Genomic DNA, 20,815 nt, shown 5'->3' on the forward strand with positions numbered 1-20,815 from the left:
GGCACTCCTGGCAACGGTGTGGGCATTGAAGAATTACCGTCTGTTTATCCAGGGGGAACACATCATAGTGGAGACTCCACACCAGCCTTTGCAATATCTCCAAAGTGACAGAATCTGGGCCGGAAATGTGAGTAATTTCCAAATTACTTCCTGAATTCTGTCAATGCAAGGCTTTCCTGTGGAGGTCAGATATGGCCAAAACAAGAAGAGTCCCCTCGCGCAAGGTCTGACTGACTTGCATGATTGTGCCAGAGAAAACTGTCTCGAGGACGAAAGTCTTAAAATCAAGGACAACATGGAGGCATACCTTAATTCCCCACACAAAGTCTATGAAGAAGACCAGTGTGAGGGAATGCCCACCGTCTATGTGGATGGATGCTCCTACCATGTTGGAAACAACGGGGAAAAAGAACTTGTGTCCGACGTAAAGAATGCATGGGTGAATGATGCCCCAAAACCCTGCGCTGGGTACAAAATCGGTCCCCGAAGTAGTCAAGTGGCAGAGCTGATGGCTGTGCATCAAGCCATCCTCACTGCTGTCCAATACCAACTCCACGAACTGGTCATAATCACAGATTTGGATTATGTACGGAACGGGTTCATGGAGCACCTGGTTAACTGGAAAACCAGAGGCATGCTATGTGCTAATAATAAACCATTGAAACGTGAAATTAATACAAAATATTGATGATCTGGTCACCTCGAATGGGATGACCATCTACTGGAAAAAGATCAAGGGTCATTCTAAAGTAGAGGGACCAGACAAAACTGGAAATGACCTAGCTGATCAGCTGGCCAAAACCGGAGCCATCCAAGGGGACCTACTTGAGATCGAGTCCCTGTTGGGGGAAATCCAGGTCACTGCTATCACTAGGTCCCAGACAAATGCTCACAATGAACTCTCAACTGCACAATGGAGTAAGGAGACCCCAGATGCTGGTTGATTACGGCTCAAAAAGGGGATCCAATAATTGGTAAGTTTTATCAACACATTGAGGACCCTGAGAACTTTCCCCTGATGGATACCGATTACATAGGGAAAGAGGACCTCAGAGTGTTGATGAAATGTCCAAAAATTTTCCGAATCCAAGACGGTTTGTTGGTGAGGAGATCCCTAGCTGGCCATGACCAGTGGGTGGTCCCTACCTCATTCCTAAGCCTGATGCTAAGTCACGCCCATGATGCGGCCACAGCCGGTCATCAGGGGTTTCATACAACACTAGAAATCTTAAGAGAGGTTGCATACTGGCCACACATGGGGCAGGACCTCGACCAATACTCGAAGTGGTGTCTTGTGTGTGCACAATTTCAGCCAACATCACTCACACACCGTGCTCCCCTCCAAAAGAGGTGGATGATACTGCCTTGGTCAGATTTACAAGTCGATTTTATCGGGCCTGTGATTCGCTCCTGTAGGGGGTACAAGTACATATTGACCGTGACATGCTTGTTCACTAAATGGGTGGAATTTCTCCCGGCCCCAAATTGCAAGGCAGAAACGGCAGCTGCCCTGATGATCAACCACATCTTCTCGCGTTTTGGACTACCCCAAAGGATCGAGCCAGACCGAGGAAGTCACTTCACTAGCGAAGTGATGACAAAGATGTAGGAGATACTTGGAGTCAAAAGGAAACTGCACATTGCCTACCAGCTAGCCTCTAGTGGTGGAGTTCAGAGATACAACAAGACAATTGTGAGCATATTAAAAAAGTTTGTGCCAGATTCTGGGCCAAATTGGGACATTCGACTGCCTCTTGTCCTGATGGCCATCAGATCTACCCCTTCTTCTGCAACAAAAATGTCGCTGTTTGAGCTGATGACTGGACAAAGGATGGTGCTTCCCCAGCATCTGCTCTACAGAATCCAAGAGCAGACCTTGCTAAATGTCTCCACAACTCATGAGTATGTTGAGAATCTGAGAAAACACCTTCAACATGCTTTTGCCTATGCTCAGCAGAATCTAGAAAGATCTCCAGACAGTATGAAGACCCACTATGACCTTAAGACAACTAGAAAAGAATACCAAGTAGGAGACCGGGTCTACTTGTACAATTTCCAAAGGTACCAAGCCAAACAGCGCAAATTTCTTCATAGCTGGCGGGTGCCTTTTGAAATTGTAGACAGTATCTCACCAGTCGCCTACAAAATCTGTATCGCCAAAGGCAGTTTGGCAGAAGGGGAAGATAAGTGGGTCCACATCAACCAGCTGAAGTGTTGCCATCCTAGGCATACTCTGCGGCAACTAGAGGAGTCATCTGGAGATCCCGACGGGGACATTCCGGATCCCTAGAAAATTCCAACTTTAAAACCATTCCACCTGTTAAAATCAGTAATAATTACCGGCGGAGTTGAATCAACAAAACAAAGTTTCAGGGTGTGAGGTCACACCAAAACAGTAATCTCACATAGAAGTATGAAAAAAGTCAATGTCTGCGCATGTCTTGTCTTAATGCCTTTTAATTAGCATAGAAAATGACACAATGTGGGGATAGAGTACCCAGGAGTATGTAAAAAAACACAATGCAGGTGTGTATAATCCAGTGGAATTAACTGAATTCGAATGGATAACATACAAGTTCCGCTAATATTCAAAACCCTATTGGGTTATGCAGGTACAAAGTGAACAAAAAACCGAATTCAATGAACATATAGCAAAGAACAAAGCAATGCTTGAATAGTGCACTGAACATATAATTACAGGCGGGAAAGATTGTCAATTGTATGTCAAAGGTATGCATCTGCCCCACTACATGAATAGTGGTGGGGAAATGTCCGTAACCTTGCTTTGTTCTGTCATCATAGTACTGAAACCATGGATTCGAGGCACCAAGGAGGCCCACTCAGGGACCAGGAGGAAAGACCCAAGGGGCCCGGAGTATCGCTCCATACTCCAATCCGGAACTAGTGAGGCAAACCTGTCGATGCAGCACTGAAGGGAGAAGCAGACAAATTTTTCCACTTGGACCAAAAAGGAAAACTGAACATCCCAATCTCCCGACTTCCCCTTGACGGGCGGTCAAATTCAAGTCGTCAGGGGGGGGCTTGTGGCATGTATTAACCCACTTATGCCTTGCCCTGTGACATCCCTGTGACTTGATGGTGCCAGAATGATCAAAATGGCAGCAAAACCTTTGTGCGTGCCAAAACCTATGAAAGTTGCGCTCTACAAAACATGAAAAGATGGCTGCCAAATCTACAATGCATGTTGTCAGTGGGGGAACGGAGATCTCACTCTTGAAACATGTCACTGGGCTGCCCAACAAGTAAAAATGGAGCACAGAGGAAAAAGCAGTGCTTTGCTGAAAGAAATCCAAAATCTTGCATTTAAACCCTTTTTCTTGGTTGCTGAAACTGCAGAATGTCGGTACAAAACACTGTCAAACATCCACTGTTTTAGCTGGGTGCTACAATTTGCTCAGTTCAAGAAATTATTATGAACATACAATGTCCTGGAAAGCTGAATTTGTCATCAAAACACCCACAGCAAAAGTTTGCCTGCCAGTGAAATCTGTCAAAATCTGGGCGCAGTACCTGTGGCCGCCTGTATTTCAGCTGTCAAAAGTTGCATGATAGAATTTAAACTTGTACAACTGAAATCAAATGTCAGAAATTTAAGTGACCTATTATTGAGAGTAACCTAGGTTGCAACTATTTAAATCCCATGGTTTAGAATCTGTAATAAGTGTTCTAGCTGCTTGTCTGAAAGTACCAGTTTATTTTAAACCAAGAAAAAATTGCAACAAAATGACATTTAAATCTAAGCCTGACCCAAGCCAAACCAGTATAACAACTTTCCCCCACAATGGCCAGGCACCTCCCTTCTGCTTCTCTCCACCAGGAAATCACGCCTCTGTGATGATTAGATTAGGGGAGGAGACTTGGGGCTGCTGTGGGAAGGGGACAATGGACTTCCTCCAGTTCAAGGGAGACGTTCATTTGGAAGGGTTGTAAATGGCCTCTGCCAGAAGGAAATGGGAGGAGACTGCTTCTGGACTTTCAAAAGACAGGAGGAGGTGGAGACAGACAACCATTTGTTGATTCACAAGGACAAAAAGCACATTTCTAAAAAGATTGATAATTTACTGAGTGAAATTGTGAAAAATATTGAATCCCCAGACTTGTGAATCTAATTTTTGGCGGCACATTTTAAGAGGCGCCAGAACTCTGTGCTATGTTCTGGGAAGCAACGGCGGAAAAGGTGGTTTTACACCAAATGTATTTGTTGCCAAAAGTATGAAACTGGTCACGCTTATGCCCATATACAAGGCGCACATTTGTGGAAATTTGCTCCGAAATTGGACCATGCGTTCAGGACAAAAAGGGCGAAAGTCTGTCAAAAGCAGATCCAAGACCCTACAGCGACGGGGCTTGAAAGAGTATCTGCTCCACACAATATGTTATCTATGTATGTTATTGTAATAGAGGTTACACATTTGTAAATATGTATTGTACAAAAAGTAGATTGTATGTTCAAAAGGCAAGGGGAGGATGTTCTGACTCATGAAACCACATCATTGTGGTGACACCCTGTTTTCTCCTCCAATCAAGTGAGAGCGGAGACTCTAGACAATAGCCTGCCTAGGGGGCGCGCTTACGATAATCCAGCATACACACCCCCTTACCATAAGCATAAATAGAGACAGCTGAGGACTTAGAAAGACACACATATACACCCACTATCCTGATCCTGGCCAAACACCCTGAAGCAGAACTATCCATATTCCAGACTCCAGACTCCAGAAATTTGGCAAGCAGAAAGGCCCATTTTATAGCTGAACCATTTTTAGCTAGGCCTTAAAATTCCAGAAACCAGAATTCACCCCGGAAACTTAAGGGGAACAAAATAAATTGAAAGGCTGTGCTGTAACTGTTGCCTGATAAATAATTATCTTCAGAACCGAGAAGGGCAGATTAAACCCAATCCTGTGCCGTGCTGTGCTGTGACCAGAGAGCCATTGCAGACCCTGTCCAGTCGTGCTGTGCCATGCAGACCAGAGCACCTTGACGTCCGGTCCGGTGTGCCCAGCAGAATTCCTGTCCAGAACCCCTGACCAGAATCCCTGACGGTTCTGTTCAAACATATATAGTGAGTATCCATAGAATAGGACTGTGTCACTAGCATATACACTGCCCATAGTAATCCCTATCTAAATCCATCCTATTTTGTCTCTAGAACTTGATATTGTTACACATCTTTTTGAATTGCCTGAACTCTCTATATTATCCTATATTCCTTCTGTACTAATATTGTTAAAAATATCTTTGCGCTGATATATTGCATCTGAAGATGGCAAGCGTCTCGGCTGGCAGTCGCCCTGATCCAGTGGCTGTGCTTCCGTGTAGTATTTGCTTCTTCCTAGTCATCCTTAGTGTAAAGAAATCCTGTTTGTCTTTTAAAAGCGCATTCCTGTTTTCTCATTCATGTGCCTATTTGAGAAAAAAAACGACCTCCACTAAAACGTCCATAACCTCTTTAAATTTTGCTAGAAACATAATTTAAACTTCTGCTTGTAGCTGACATTCACAGCTTTCCATAGAATCCAAAACCGCATCCCAAAGCCGTAGAGTATTCCCGCAATCGCGATTACCGCGCACGGAAAGGTTTGCAGAGAATTTTGTTTTAGGAGAAATTTTGTCACGTGTAAAAACAGCTTTCAATTGCCCCCGACCCCAGTTTTTACATTGCTTCTTAGTATCAAATCATTGCTAGTGTTTGTCTGTAACCATATAAAGCGGCGCCCATTAGAATTTAAACAATTTAAACAATTTAAACCACATTTAGCGTTTTACCCCATCCATTCTCCAGATAACTTTAAAACCATTTTGACAGTTTACCAATCAATTCAGTTTCTCTCTTGTGTTGCTGGGGGGGAAATTGGGATTTATGATATCCAGAAAACAAAGTAACTCTACTTTGTTAGGAAAGGAGCTTCACAGTTGGCCCCATTTGGTTGCTGCTAATTTATCTGCTGTGAATTTTGCATAAAAAGTCTTGGCCATAGGTGTTAGGAACACCCCTAGAAGTCTTTGGAAACACTGGAAGATTCACCATCATCGGCGCACCCAGTGGAATTCAAGATGGCGCCTGTTGGATCACGTTTCCACTACCTAACAGTGCAGGTCTAGTTCTCGCACTCAGTTTCCACGTGATCACTCCTACTTATACACTGAATCACTAACACACTCTGCGTTGCTACTCGTTCCCGTGTATGCATTGCTCCCTAACCCTTGGTTCTGTGCTCTCCAGCAATCCTTTCACTCGTATTTTCATTTTCCTTTCTTCAGTTCGGCTTCTACCGCCCCTGGCCTTGCGGCGCTTTTCCCCGCTCGGCTTTTGCTGTACTAGCTGCTCGCAGCGCCTTTCCTCAGCTCGGCGTCTGCCAACTTTGGCCGTTCGCTGTTTCCTTTTCCACACGGGTTGCCGTGTTAGCTGCTCCTAGCCCCACTCGGCATCTTTTACTCCGCTCCGGCGTCTGCCACGCCTGTGCTCACAGCTTCTGTTTTACTTACCTCTCTCTGCTTCTTTCCTCCATCCGCCGTCGGCCTCTCTCACCCTCGGCTCCTCTCCTCCTGCTGTCACTTTGTTTCTTTCCTCCTACCTCTGGAGCATCGTCTCTCGAGTGTCAGTTCACTTCTCCTGGTATTGTTGGGTCCCTCCCAGCACCTTACCTTGGATTATTCGTATTCCGCATCCAGTCTTCAATTGAACAGCAAGCTTACTATTCTACTTCTTCATTGATCCTGTGGACTACCATTCTACACAATCGGAACCTGTCTGATTCTGGGTTTTCTTCCCCACGAGGGTTTCCCAGGGGGTGGCCCCCTAGGTGCACAGAGTACTACTCACGGTCTCTGGACTCCTGGGGGGACGTCTCTCTACTCTACAAACATCCGGATAAAATCCGAAGATTCGTGAGTACCATTCCTGGCATAAAAAGAAGGCGAGGTGTTGAAAGAGATTGTAAGAGATAGCAACGCCATGGAGCAACAGATACAGCAGCTCGTAGCAGCTGTACAAAATCTCAATACCGAAATGCAAACCTTGCGCAATGAAAACACCATGCTTCGCCAAGTAGTACACTCAAGAATCGAACTGCCTCCAGGACCCCTCCCTATGGGGAAATATGACGGCAATCCCAAAAAGCTAAAAGAATTCATTGACTCTTGTACGGTACAATTTACATTGAAACCGGCCTTTTTTCCTAACGACCGATCCAAGGTCAGCTTCATGATATCCAACCTATCAGGGAGTGCTCTGGCTTGGGCCACACCCCTGGTGAACACTAATAATCAAATCTTAGACTCTCTAGCCGGGTTCTCCAATAGCCTACAGGCCATGTTTGGACGCAGAGAATTAGTGGTCTCTGCACAAGAAAACCTCTTAGACCTGAAACAAGGAACAATGGAAATTCTGGCATACATCACACAGTTCAAGCAACTGGCACATGAAACGGCCTGGGCAGATGACGCCCTCATTACTATTTTTAGGAGAAACGTAAACGAAGACTTGAAGGACGAACTGTCTCGGGTACCTCGCCCGCATAACCTCGCAGAGATGATTACACTCGTTCTACAGATGGATTATCGTATCCAAGAAAGGAACTTAGAAAGGAAGAAGGGAAAAGCCAAAGGACCTCCTCCAACTGTACGAAGCGAATTTGCCAAGACCTCACGAACCCATGAGGAAGAACCTATGCAAATAGGAATCACCAGAGGTCCTCTTACCTCAGAAGAGAGAAACAGAAGACGCTCTCTGGGTCTCTGTATGTACTGTGGTTCGGACAAGCATGTTTTGAAGGACTGTAATCTAGTCCCTCCCCGCCGTTCGGGAAACGCCTTCACCCGTTCATAAAGGGAACCATGAACGGGCATGGAACTCCGAGTTCCCTCAACGGAGTGGCTAATTCAACTCAAATGGTGGTTTTACCGGTAACACTTCGATTCAATGACGTTTCCCTCGAAAACGTTCCAGCTCTTGTAGATTGCGGGGCAGCGGGTCTTTTTATGGATACCGATTGGGCTTACAAGAACAAGATACCCCATATGGTTAAAGAATTACCTGTCCCAGTCGAAGGAGTAGATGGAGAATCCTTATCCTCTGGACCCATACGACACAATCCCTATATCAATTGGAAAGCTGGAACCATGTTTCTGGGATCAGAATACTGTATCTCCACATGTCAACACAACGGTGCATCTGGTATACACACCTCCAATGCACCTGTTATCTCTCAGAACTCTAATGCAGTGGTGCTAAATCTGAAATTGTTACCAGAATGTTACCACGAGTACCGTAATGTATTCTCTAATGAGGAATTCAAGGAACTGCCTCCGCACAGGAGAGACGATTGCAGTATAGATCTCCTGCCAGACGCGCAGATCCCATTTGGAAGGATATACACCCTATCTAATCCCGAAAAGGAAGCCCTGAAGGAATATCTTCAGACAAACCTACGCAACAGACTTATCACTGAATCAAAAAGTCCAGCTGGAGCGTCCTGGTTCTTCATACCGAAAAAAGACTGCAAGGAGCTGAGACCATGCATCGATTATAGGGGGTTAAATAGGGTCACCTACAAGGATCGATATCCCTTGCCTTTGATTCAAGATATTTTAGAAGCGGTAAGGGGTGCCTCCATTTTCACCAAACTGGACCTGAGAGGCGCTTATCATTTGATTCGGATCAAAAGCGGAGACGAATGGAAGACGGCATTCCGCACCCCTTTTGGGCATTACGAATATCACGTTATGCCTTTTGGCCTGGCCAATGCTCCATCAGTTTTCCAAAGATTCGTTGACCACTTGTTCTCGGATTTATTACTTCATTCACTGATCGTATATCTTGACGATATATTGATCTTTTCTACCAATATACAGGAGCACATTTCTCATGTTTCAGAGGTACTACATCGCCTACAAGACAATCACCTTTTCGCCAAATTAGAGAAATGCTCGTTTCATCAAGAAAAGATTCCTTATTTGGGCTTTATTCTTTCCAAAGAAGGGGCTTCCATGGACCCTCACAAGGTACAAGCCATTTTGCATTGGAAGGCTCCACAAGGAGTCAAAGAAATCCAAAGGTTTGTTGGCTTCGCGAATTTCTACAGGAAATTTATACCCAACTTCTCCAAAGTCATCAAACCATTGACTACGCTTCTACAGAAAGGAAGGAAATACGTGTGGTCTACGGAGACACAACAAGCCTTCGACGAACTTAAGTCTGCCTTTTCATCCGCTCCCATCCTTAGACTGCCGGACCAAACCAAACCATTTCTTCTAGAGACTGATGCTTCTCATTCGGCTATAGGAGCGGTCTTGAAACAGACTTCTCTTAGCGGCAAAGAGCATCCCATTGCCTATATGTCGAAAACCTTGACTTCCTCAGAACAAAACTACACGGTTCTGGAAAAGGAATTGCTCGCCATTAAAAAGGCATGCCAAGAATGGAGACATCTTCTGGTAGGAGCAAGACATCCCGTAACTATCAGAACCGACCACAGGAACCTTAAAGTCCTTCAGAAATTCGAGTGCCAAAACAGCCGACAAGCCCGATGGGCCTATTTCTTCTCTTCTTTTGACTTTCGGATCACCCACATTCCAGGCACCTGTAACCAAATGGCTGATGCCTTGTCTCGCAGTATACAAACAGTAGACGGTACAGTTAAGGAGAAGATATTTCCGCAAACTACTTTTGTTTTTGTAGTCTCTTCATTTCTCCAAGATGTCCGCAGTCAAATAAAAGACATAAAAGATAGTGATATCCAGAACTACCAGCTTCAGGAAGAACATGGTCTATATTACTATGGCACTAGTCTGTTTGTGCCTACAGAAAACCTAAGACAGCAAGTATTACACATGTGACACGATCACAAAGTAGCAGGTCACAGAGGAATAGCCAACACTGAAGAACTGATCAGCCCTCATTTTTGGTGGCCCACCTTATCTGCAGACGTTAAGGACTACGTTACTTCGTGTGTCATCTGTCTGCAAGAAAAGACACCAAGGAGGCTCCCAGTAGGAAAACTGGTCCAACCCGCTCTACCCGACCAACCTTGGGAAAAAATTTCTACAGATTTTATTGTAGACCTACCACCTTCAAATAATAATACCACTATAATGGTGACTGTGGATTCAATTACCAAGATGGCACACTTTATTCCCATGAAAAAACTCCCAACAGCAGCTCAGATGGCCTCCTGTTTTTTACAGACAATATTCCGATTGCATGGACTCCCCAAAAACATCATCTCTGATAGGGGACCACAATATATATCGACATTCTGGAAGAATCTATGCCAATCCCTAGGAATACAACGAGATCTCACCTCTGGATACCATCCACAATCTAACGGTCAGACAGAGAGGCTGAACCAGTCTTTAGAACAATACCTTAGATGCTTCATTTCGGCTACCCAAGACAACTGGGACGACTTCCTTCCCTATGCGGAAATAGCATACAATAATTCTCAACACTCTGCTACCAAAATGTCTCCTTTCTACTGTACATACGGATATCATCCTGTAATAATCCCTACCACTCCTCCCAGAATTACCAACTCTCCTGCAGTAGAAGAATTGGTGGCCAACATTCAGTCTGGACATGCCCAGGCCCGTACAGCTCTCAAGGAAACACAAGAAAAGACTAAAAAACAAGCAGACAAGCGAAGATCCCAAGAACCCACTTACCATCAAGGGGATTTGGTATGGTTGTCCTCTTGATACCTCCCAAAACGACTGATACCTACTAAACTGTCCCCCAAGTATTTTGGTCCATTTACGGTTTCCGGAGCAGTAGGGAAAGTGGCATATCGCCTTCAGTTACCTCCTTCTTGGTCTAGGATACATAATGTCTTCCACGTCTCTCAGCTAAAGGCCAATGTTTCAGACAGGTTCCAAAGGCAAGATAGAAACAAACCTTTGCCTATTGACTCCTCTGAAGGACAAGAATATGAAGTATCGGCCATAGCGGACTCCAGATACCATCTGGGAATTCTTCAATATCTCCTAGATTGGAAAGGTTATGGACCGTCTGACAGGACTTGGGAACCAGCTTCTGCAGTTCATGCACCTACATTGGTGCGCCGATTCCACAGGTCCCAACCGTGGAAACCCGGACCTTCCACCCCACGTGAAGGGCATACTGTTAGGAACACCCCTAGAAGTCTTTGGAAACACTGGAAGATTCACCATCATCGGCGCACCCAGTGGAATTCAAGATGGCGCCTGTTGGATCACGTTTCCACTACCTAACAGTGCAGGTCTAGTTCTCGCACTCAGTTTCCACGTGATCACTCCTACTTATACACTGAATCACTAACACACTCTGCGTTGCTACTCGTTCCCGTGTATGCATTGCTCCCTAACCCTTGGTTCTGTGCTCTCCAGCAATCCTTTCACTCGTATTTTCATTTTCCTTTCTTCAGTTCGGCTTCTACCGCCCCTGGCCTTGCAGCGCTTTTCCCCGCTCGGCTTTTGCCGTACTAGCTGCTCGCAGCACCTTTCCTCAGCTCGGCGTCTGCCAACTTTGGCCATTCGCTGTTTCCTTTTCCACACGGCTTGCCGTGTTAGCTGCTCCTAGCCCCACTCGGCATCTTTTACTCCGCTCCGGCGTCTGCCACTCCTGTGCTCACAGCTTCTGTTTTACTTACCTCTCTCTGCTTCTTTCCTCCATCCGCCGTCGGCCTCTCTCACCCTCGGCTCCTCTCCTGCTGTCACTTTGTTTCTTTCCTCCTACCTCTGGAGCCTCGTCTCTCGAGTGTCAGTTCACTTCTCCTGGTATTGTTGGGTTCCTCCCAGCACCTTACCTTGGATTATTCGTATTCCGCATCCAGTCTTCAATTGAACAGCAAGCTTACTATTCTACTTCTTCATTGATCCTGTGGACTACCATTATACACAATCGGAACCTGTCTGATTCTGGGTTTTCTTCCCCACGAGGGTTTCCCAGGGGGTGGCCCCCTAGGTGCACAGAGTACTACTCACGGTCTCTGGACTCCTGGGGGGACGTCCCTCTACTCTACAAACATCCGGATAAAACCCGAAGATTCGTGAGTACCATTCCTGGCATAAAAAGAAGGCGAGGTGTTGAAAGAGATTGTAAGAATAGGTGAGTGATAAATTCAAAACAGAATGATTTATTACAGGAAATGTTTAATGCACATTCCTGAAATGTCCGTTAACATAATTTGTCTTTACAAATCGCACACTGGGTTCGCATCTCAGTTTGCCCGTAATACTCTAGTGCCAATGCATTTCGGATAAAACCTTCATCAGGGCGGTATTTAGGCAAAATTGATGTCACATGACTGATATTTCATTCATCTCTAGTAGATGTTCAACGATTTAACACTTTAAACCATTGCATTTTAGTGAAATCAATACAAAAACACATACCATTCCGTGAGCGAGCCACATCCGTTTACATAGATAGATGAAATAAAACAAAATTGAAGTGTCAATTAGTTAATTGATAGTGTAATGTTTACTATGTGTATCCGCAAAATCTGAATAAGCATGTCCTACGTGAGTCATGCCAGTTTCTCGAAAATGTACTTCTGTACACAGATACATCTATAATAAAAATAAAGACTTGTAACCCTATTGCTGATGTTTAGAAAGAAAACCTATAGTCAAATGGACACGGATAGTACTTACCGAGCAGCTTGTGCTCTCAGGACGTGTAAGCGGAATGAGCCGCTGCATTACGCGCTCACGGCAGGTTCGCTTTCTTTATATGTGTTACCATGGAGACGGGGCGAGGCGTCGTGGTCCAGCAGGAGCACGTACGCCTCGCGCCCCACCCCCGGGAGTGAGCCCTGGGGCGGGGATGTCTCCAAGGAAACAGACGCTTGTTCGTGTGAAGAAGGTGCGCGTGCGTATATATGCAATTTACTTAGAGAAACGAATGTAGATGTTTGTACGGAGAAAAGAACCCACTCCGTGTATGTCTAAAGAAACGGAGGGGAGGGCCAGAGGCTACTCCTAATGCTCTTACAATGAGGGATATCAAATGTGTCATATCTTATATGGTTGGCGGTGTCATAGTAAGGTATGTTGGAGGTCCGGTAATGGCCTCAGGCTATCCTGTCGAGAGTGGAGGTGGTTAGTGGAAATACAAGTACTAATGGTGCCTAGCATGTAATAAATGTGTACAACAGAAAATCCAAGAAAGCCAAAAAACAGCCCTCGAGGGTGAGCACTAATTTGTCCACAGAATGTGGATGGAAAGTAAAAAATGTGTTAACAAAACATTTTAGTGTAACAAGCTTATATCTAACAATGCAATCGAACAAGTCTTATAAAAAGCACAAGAAATTGATTTCTTCGTTGAGCCCCCTAGGAGTTAGGGAGCTCAGGCGGTCAATCCAGAAGGATTCTCTTTGGTCCATCCTTTTTTGGAAATTCTCGTGGATGTCTCTCTTAAATACCACTTCCAAAATCACAAATTGGATTTGAGCCAAGTTATGTTTCCTTTCATCCCAATGTCTTGCCACAGCTGAATTTGGATTGTGGTTCCTTATACATGACCTATGTTCATTCCATCTTGTTTTAGCTACCCTCAGGGTCTGACCTACATAGTACAGTCCGCATGGACATTTGATAGCATAAATTACGTTATTTGAATCACAAGTAGCAAAACTTTTTAGTCTGATTGTCTCCCCCGTGTGCGGGTGCTTCACTGTTTCGCCTTTCATAACGTAACTGCAGTTGCTGCAATTCAAACAAGGGAATGTTCCGATCCTTTCTGTAGTTCTCTTCTTGTGTGTTGGTTTGGTTTGGACTAGCCTGTCTTTAAGGTTCTGACTACGCTGATAGGCGAATGTGGGAACTTCTTTGAACAGATGTTCTACTCGTTGGTCACACAATAATGTGTTCCAATGCTTTTTAATAATGTACTTGATGCGATTACTCTGTCGCGAGTATTTGGACACGAAGACCAGTGGTGGAACTTCATCCTGTTTGCTCTTTATTTTCAGTAGGTCTTCTCTGCTCTGGGTAGCTACACGTGATTGTGCTGTGTTAACTTCTTCCTCTGAATACCCTCTATCCAAAAACTTCTTCCCCATTTCATTGATGGCAATTTTGTAATCCTCTGGGTCACTTACCAATCTTTTCACCCTGAGCATCTGGCTATACGGAAGATTTTTGATGAGACTCGGTTGATGGAAACTGAGTCGTTGTAACAGATTGTTGCGGTCTTTTGGTTTGCAAAAGATGGTGGTTTGATATCCCATATTGGTGATCTTAATGTCTACATCCAAAAAATGGATATTTGCTTGTGAGTATTCATATGTAAATTGGATTCTGGCATCTTTGCTGTTCAAATATGTGAAGAAATTCAGTAGTTCTTCCTCTGTGTCTTTCCATACTCCAAATATATCGTCAATGTACCTAATCCATAGGCACAATTTAGGATTCCATTGCTCATTCTGTAATATGTATTCTGATTCAAATTTATGCATGAAAGAGTTTGCATAAGAGGGAGCCATGGTTGCTCCCATGGCAGTGCCAGCTACTTGAAGATAGTATTGATCTTTATATCGAAAGTATGAGTTGTTACTTATAAATTCGAGGAGTACCATTATGAATTCTTTTTGTCCTGGTATTTCTTCTGCATTGAGAAGTATCCATTCTACAGCCTCACTGCCTAGATCGTGGGGGATCGATGTATATAGACTCTTGACATCGATGGTAAAACAAATGTTATTGCAATCAAATGGTGTTGAATTCAAAAGTTGTAAGAAATGAGTCGAGTCCTTGATATATGTGTTGGTTTTTTGGATGAGCGGTTGTAAGAAAAAGTCCACATATTTGCCAAGGGGTTCCAATATGCTGCCTATCCCTGCTACGATGGGTCTCCCAGGGGGTTTGATTGGATCTTTATGTACCTTCGGAAGGGTATAGAAGTGTGGTATTCTAGGATGTAAATTCGTCAAAAATGTCTTTGTGTGGTGGTTAATCCACTCTAATTCTTCCGCTTTATCTAGCAATGTCTTCAAATTCTCTCGTATCTCTGGTGTTGTATCCTGTGTTAATCTAGCATAAGTATTAACATCGCTCAATTGTCTCTCACATTCTTCTTCGTATTCCGTGGTGTTGAGCAATACCAGACCACCTCCTTTGTCCGCAGCCCTTATAGTGATGGAAGGATCTCCATATAAATCCTGTATCAATTTCAGTTCATGGGGTTTCATATTGCGTGTTGAATGGCCTTTAAATCTTGGTTACTCGAAATCCCTTGTCACTTGTTTTTGGAAAATTTCTATTGAAGGTATGCTTATAGGAGGAACAAAGGTACTTTTACTTCTGAACTCTTTCAATTCTTCTTCTGCAGTGGCTTGTTGATAATCCAGTTCGCTAAAAAATACTTTTAACTTCATCTTTCGAATTAATTTGTAAAGTTCTATTTTAGACTCAAATAGTGTACTATCGTACATCGGTACGAAGCTTAAGCCTTTCTGTAGTGTTTCTATTTCTTTGGTAGTCAGTATTCTTGTAGATAAGTTCATTACTATGTTTTCTTTTGTTGAAGTCTCGTATTGGGTTTCTCTTTTTGTCTTTCTCCTCCCCCGTCTCATTCTCTTCTTCCTTCGTCTAAAAAAGAAGTCGGTCTGTCTCTCGGTGGTGTTTCTGATACTGGGATTGACATTTTGTTTGAATTCTGCATTCCTGAATACCTGCTCTCTCTCCTTCTATCTCTTTACATTGCTGGTTGGGGGGTTGAGGGGTGTGCAGGGGGAAATAGTAACTACACTGCTATTTGATTTTTACACACACTCAAAAGTATCATTTCTGTGCTGAATTGTTTTGCTCATTATTACTCCTTGTGATTAAAGAGATTGCTAGTGTTACATCACCCCATTGGTGATTACTGTATACGTATTAAACATATTGTGAATACATAAATAAATATTTTAACTTTGCAAACCAGCCTGATTCCTGGTTCAGTGTGACCGGGAGGGGGGTGTTCCAAGAGAGGGGCGTGATATGAGTGGTACATCGTTCAGAATAAAATAACTTTTAGACACAAAAATAGAATTAGGATTTCAGTTGTGCATTACACGCTAGGCGTTGATTTAGGTGAAGTGCCGGATTGAAATCACTTACACTATGTTATTTTCAAATGGGCATAGCATGTTCCTATTTTATTTCAGCATGGAAACCCTATTACAGGCAACGCTGTATAAACCATTTTGAACCGAAGGGTTGCCATATAGTGGAAGGACGGTGGGTGATAGATACTACCATAACTAAGGGTGTCCTGCCACTTTCGAATTCAACATACATCAATTTTTAATGTTATTTTGTTCGTTATTGCGAGGTGTTCAATTCCCTGCTAACCTTCAAATACCATTAGTCTAGACATTTACTGGTACATAAGAATTGCCAACAGTTTGTTTTTGGGAGTTTTAGAATTGCCCTGTTTTATTACTTATATAACATTTTTAGAACAGTACCGTGATGATTTCTCAAGGTGCTTTTTTTTAGATGAAACAAAGATTACTTGAACACATACGTGGTGAGAAAAACAACATGTAAATGAATTTGGAATACTGGAAAGGTTATTACAAATAATACCTTACTCATCCTCATGGTACATTGACATATACATATGAAACAAAAATTGTTACTCACCTGAGGGATTAACGTATTCCTAGTCCATGGTCCCCTTTCGTTCATCCTGTATGGGCGTCCCTCGCGAGGGACGGAAACAGAACCTTTTTTCAACCAGAAGAAGAGATTTCCCCTTTAAATTTACTGGCACCTAGGGGCGCGGCCCTGGGAGCGTGGGCTCCCTTAAGCCTGCACTTCGGCGCCACAGCTTTGTCCCCTTTTGATGCATCGGCTGTCTTACATTTGAACAACCTAACTGCTCTTATTATAGGAGGATGGATGGTGGGACATATGATGGAAAGGGGACTATGGACTAGGAGTGTGTTAGCCACTCCGGTGAGTAGCACTTAATTACTCCTACGTCCTGCCCCCTTTCCTCCATCCTGTATGGGTGATTACAACTGACACAACACCCTGGGGAGGAGAGTCTGACCCTCTAGGCAAATAGATTATGGAGCACGACTTGACCGAATGCTGCATATACCTTGGCACTGGTATCCAAGCAGTAGTGTTCGCAAATGGCCGAAGGGGTGGCCCATGTTGCCACCATGCTGATCACCTGCCAGGGAACGTGACGCTGGAATGCTACTGCGGCCACCTTGGCTCTTACCGCATGTGCATTCACGCCCTGTGGTGGATCCTTACGTTGTACCTTGTATGCCTCCTGTATCGCTGCTGTCATTTGTGGAGCTATGGATGACTTGGATGCTTGACACCCCGGCCTGGAGCTTCCGAATGTTACAAACAGTGCGGATGCCTTTCGTTCTGTCCAGATACAATTTAAACGCTCTCCTGACGTCCAGACAGTAGAGTGTTCTCTCTGTGTCTTGCTTGGGGTTCGGGAAGAATGTGGGAAGCACAATCTCCATGTTGATGTGAAAGGCTGACACCACCTTTGGAAGAACTTGGGGTGCATGCGCAGCACCACCTTGTCTTTGTTAAGTCTAGTGTATAGCTCCGAGGGGACTAACACCTGGATCTCACTCACTCTGCGAGCTGATGTGAGCCCAACCAGAAGGGCTGGTTTCAGAGTGACCATCTTGATGTCTGCTGTGGCCATGGGTTTCAATAGCCTAAGGGCTATAGAACTTAGCACCAGGTTGAGGTACCACACGGGATGCAGGCGCTTGACCAGCGGTTATAGCCTGGTCAAGCCTGTCAGGTGTTATTTCACAACAGGAGTGTCTGAGGTCAGGATAAGAGAGTCAGAGTTCCTGTGTGTGCCAACAGCGCTCAGGTATGTCCGGCAGGCATCCACCTGGACACCCGACCTGGCAACGTCGAGAATGATAAGACTTGGTCCAGGGTGCATGTCAGAGGATTCACCCCATTGTCTTTTCCATTTGCTTTTGTACTGCTTGCACGTAGCCTAACTTCTGGCACTCTGAATGATCTCTAGATTGTTGCTGGACAACTGAAGGTGCTGGAGCATTAGCTGCTCAGGAAGCAGGCCACTAGGGCTAGCCTCTCCGGGGGTTGGGGGAGGCAAGCACTGCACCCCCCTGCTGCGATAGTAGAGGGCCCTTCCCCAGAGGAAGCATCTCCGGCTGGATTGACAGTTGCTGCAGGTCCGAGAACTAAGGTTGTGCCTGCCAGCTAGGCACTATGAGGATTAACTTCAAGTTCTTGGAGTTCCTGATAATGATTACCACCTTGTGCACCAGCGGTGTGGGTGGAAATGCATATGCCCACATCTCGTCCCAGGGTATCTGGAGTGCGTCCCCTAGAGAGTTGCGTCCCGTTCCTCCTCCGGACACGAAGTGTTGACACGTCTGGTTGGTTTTTTTCGCAAACAGTCCTGTGGTGGGTTGCCCCATCTGCTGAACACTTCCTGTATAACTCTCCCATTCAGCTAGCACTCGTAATTGTCGGCGGTAAGGCGACTGAGTCTGTCTCCTTCCAGGTTGGATTCTCCCAGCAGATGGACCGCCGAAATCCGCACGCCCCGGCTGATGGCCCATTCCCAGATTTCCAGGGTCAATAAGCACAGCTGTGGGGATCTGGTGCCCCACTGTTTGTTGATATAGTACATGCAGGTTGTGTTGTCTGTTTGAATACTCACAGACCTTCCCTTGATGGTCAGGAGAAAGGACTTGAAGGCAAACCAGATTGCCAAAAGTTCCAGCCAGTTGATGTGATTCTGCCTGTCCGTCTGGGTCCAGAGCCCATGAGTGCGTTCCCAGAGTGGCTCCCCACCCAAGGAGTGAGGAGTCTGTGGTGATGGTGTACTCTATGGGGGGAGGACGGAACGTTCTGCCCACCAAGGTGTTGTCCTCCTGCTGCCACAATTTGAGATCGTGGTCCAGATGTTGCGTGATGGAGACCCAGCCCCCTGATGGCCCGACTCCTGATCCCAGGAATTCGCAAAATGCAACTGGAGTCTCCTAATGCAGAGGCTGGTGTATGGGTCTGCTAGGAGCCATGCTGCCAGTACGCCCAGAAGGTGTTGATACCACCTGGCCGTGGTAATTGACCTGCTGCAGAAATGGGAGATGGCGGTTCGAATTGCAGTAACTTTGTCCCCCTTGGAGAATACCCTCTGCCGCTGTGTGTCCCACAACAGGCCCAGAAACACTAACGTCTGGTTAGGGATGAGTTGAGATTTCTGTAGTTGATTGAAAACCCCAGGTCGAATAAGGTGGAAATGAGCCTATCCACTGAGGCGTGAACCTGCTCCAGAGATGAGCCTCTGACTAACCAGCCGTAGAGATATGGATAGACATGCAGCCCCTTGGACCTGAGGAGAGCTGCCACTGCATTCATGAGCCTCATGAAGACTCTCTGAGTTGAAGTTAACCCAAAGGGCAGAACTTTGTACTGGAAATGCAGGCCCATGACCCGGAACCTGAGGAAGGCCCGGTGAGGCAGCACAATAGGAACATGGAGATACGCGTCCTTCAGGTCCAGGGAACACGTCCAGTCTCCCACACACAGTGGCTCCGCTATGAGCGCTGGCGTCACCATCTTGAACTTCTGCAAGGGTAGGTAAAGATTCAGGGAAGACAGATGCAACACCACTCCCAGGCCCACCTGGTTCGTCTTCTGAATAGCAAAGATGCAGGAGTAAAAGCCCTGGCCCTGCTGAAGGGGGTGAGGGGGGCCTGCTCTACTGCCTTGCTCTCTACAAGGGAGTGAATCTGTGCTAGGAGTGATATTGTGCCGATCTGAGAACTCGGAGGAGGAGAATGAAGAGGTAACTGGAAGCCCCAGGACACAAGTGAGATGACCCATGCGAACGTGAACTTCGCCCGCCAAGCCTTACCATGCAGGGCCAGCCTGCCCCTGACTGGGGTGCTGTTAACCTGAAAAGAATTATCATTGTTTCTTCTGGTCATTGGCTGATGAGGGGGAGCGGGACTGGAAGAACCCCTTATTTGAGGCTTTGTTGTGTTTTCTCATGTGCTGACTGGGAGACCTGTCCGGCTGCCAGGCTTTGCGGTCCTGGAACCTGCGGAAGCCACCAAAGGATTGCCCCTTGTCTGAGCGGGACTGTGCCTGTGAGAAGGGTTTTGCTGCTGGTTTGGTAAGAATGGCCAGGGACTTTGCTGTCTGAGAGCTGCTCAAACGGCAGGTCGAGGATTCTATCCTGCACATCCGGGTTGAACCTGGTAGCTTTTAGCCAGGCCGTGCACTTCATGTCCGTTGCCAGATAGATTGCTCTGTTAGCCGTGTCAGTGTGACCTACAGAAGCCTTCATAATGTCCTGAGCCACGAGTTTGGACTCGGCTAAGCCTGCCTTAATTGAGGCTTGTTTTTCCTTAGCGATGTCAGGCAGAGAATCTGCGATTTCCTTCTGCAGGGTTTGATTAGCCGCAGCGAGTATGGTGTCTGCGTTCGCCTGCCTGAGGTGTACCTCAGCATTTGAATAGACCTTCTTGCCGTATGATTGGAGAGTTTTTTATTCCTTGTTCAAGAGGGGTGCCATGGCAGTACTAGACGAGGAAGCCTGGTGATTGGCATACATGGATGCTGCAGCGATCACCGATGACAGAGGTTGCGGGTGTGTCGAGAGCAGTATGCTGTCCCGCTCGGCCTGCCTGAACCTAGAATCCAGCTTTTTGTTGATAGATTGTGTGGTGTGAGGCTTGAGCCACCCCTTCTTCACTAGAGCCTCCACATCCTTCTGTAGGGGGATGCCAGACTTCGCCTTAGACCTAATGCTCAGGACCTCTGCCAGAACTCCAGATTCTGGAAGCTCCTT

Source organism: Ambystoma mexicanum, chromosome 3p (assembly GCF_040938575.1).
Source record: "Ambystoma mexicanum isolate Mex_15411 chromosome 3p, UKY_AmexF1_1, whole genome shotgun sequence".
Taxonomy (NCBI): domain Eukaryota; kingdom Metazoa; phylum Chordata; class Amphibia; order Caudata; family Ambystomatidae; genus Ambystoma; species Ambystoma mexicanum.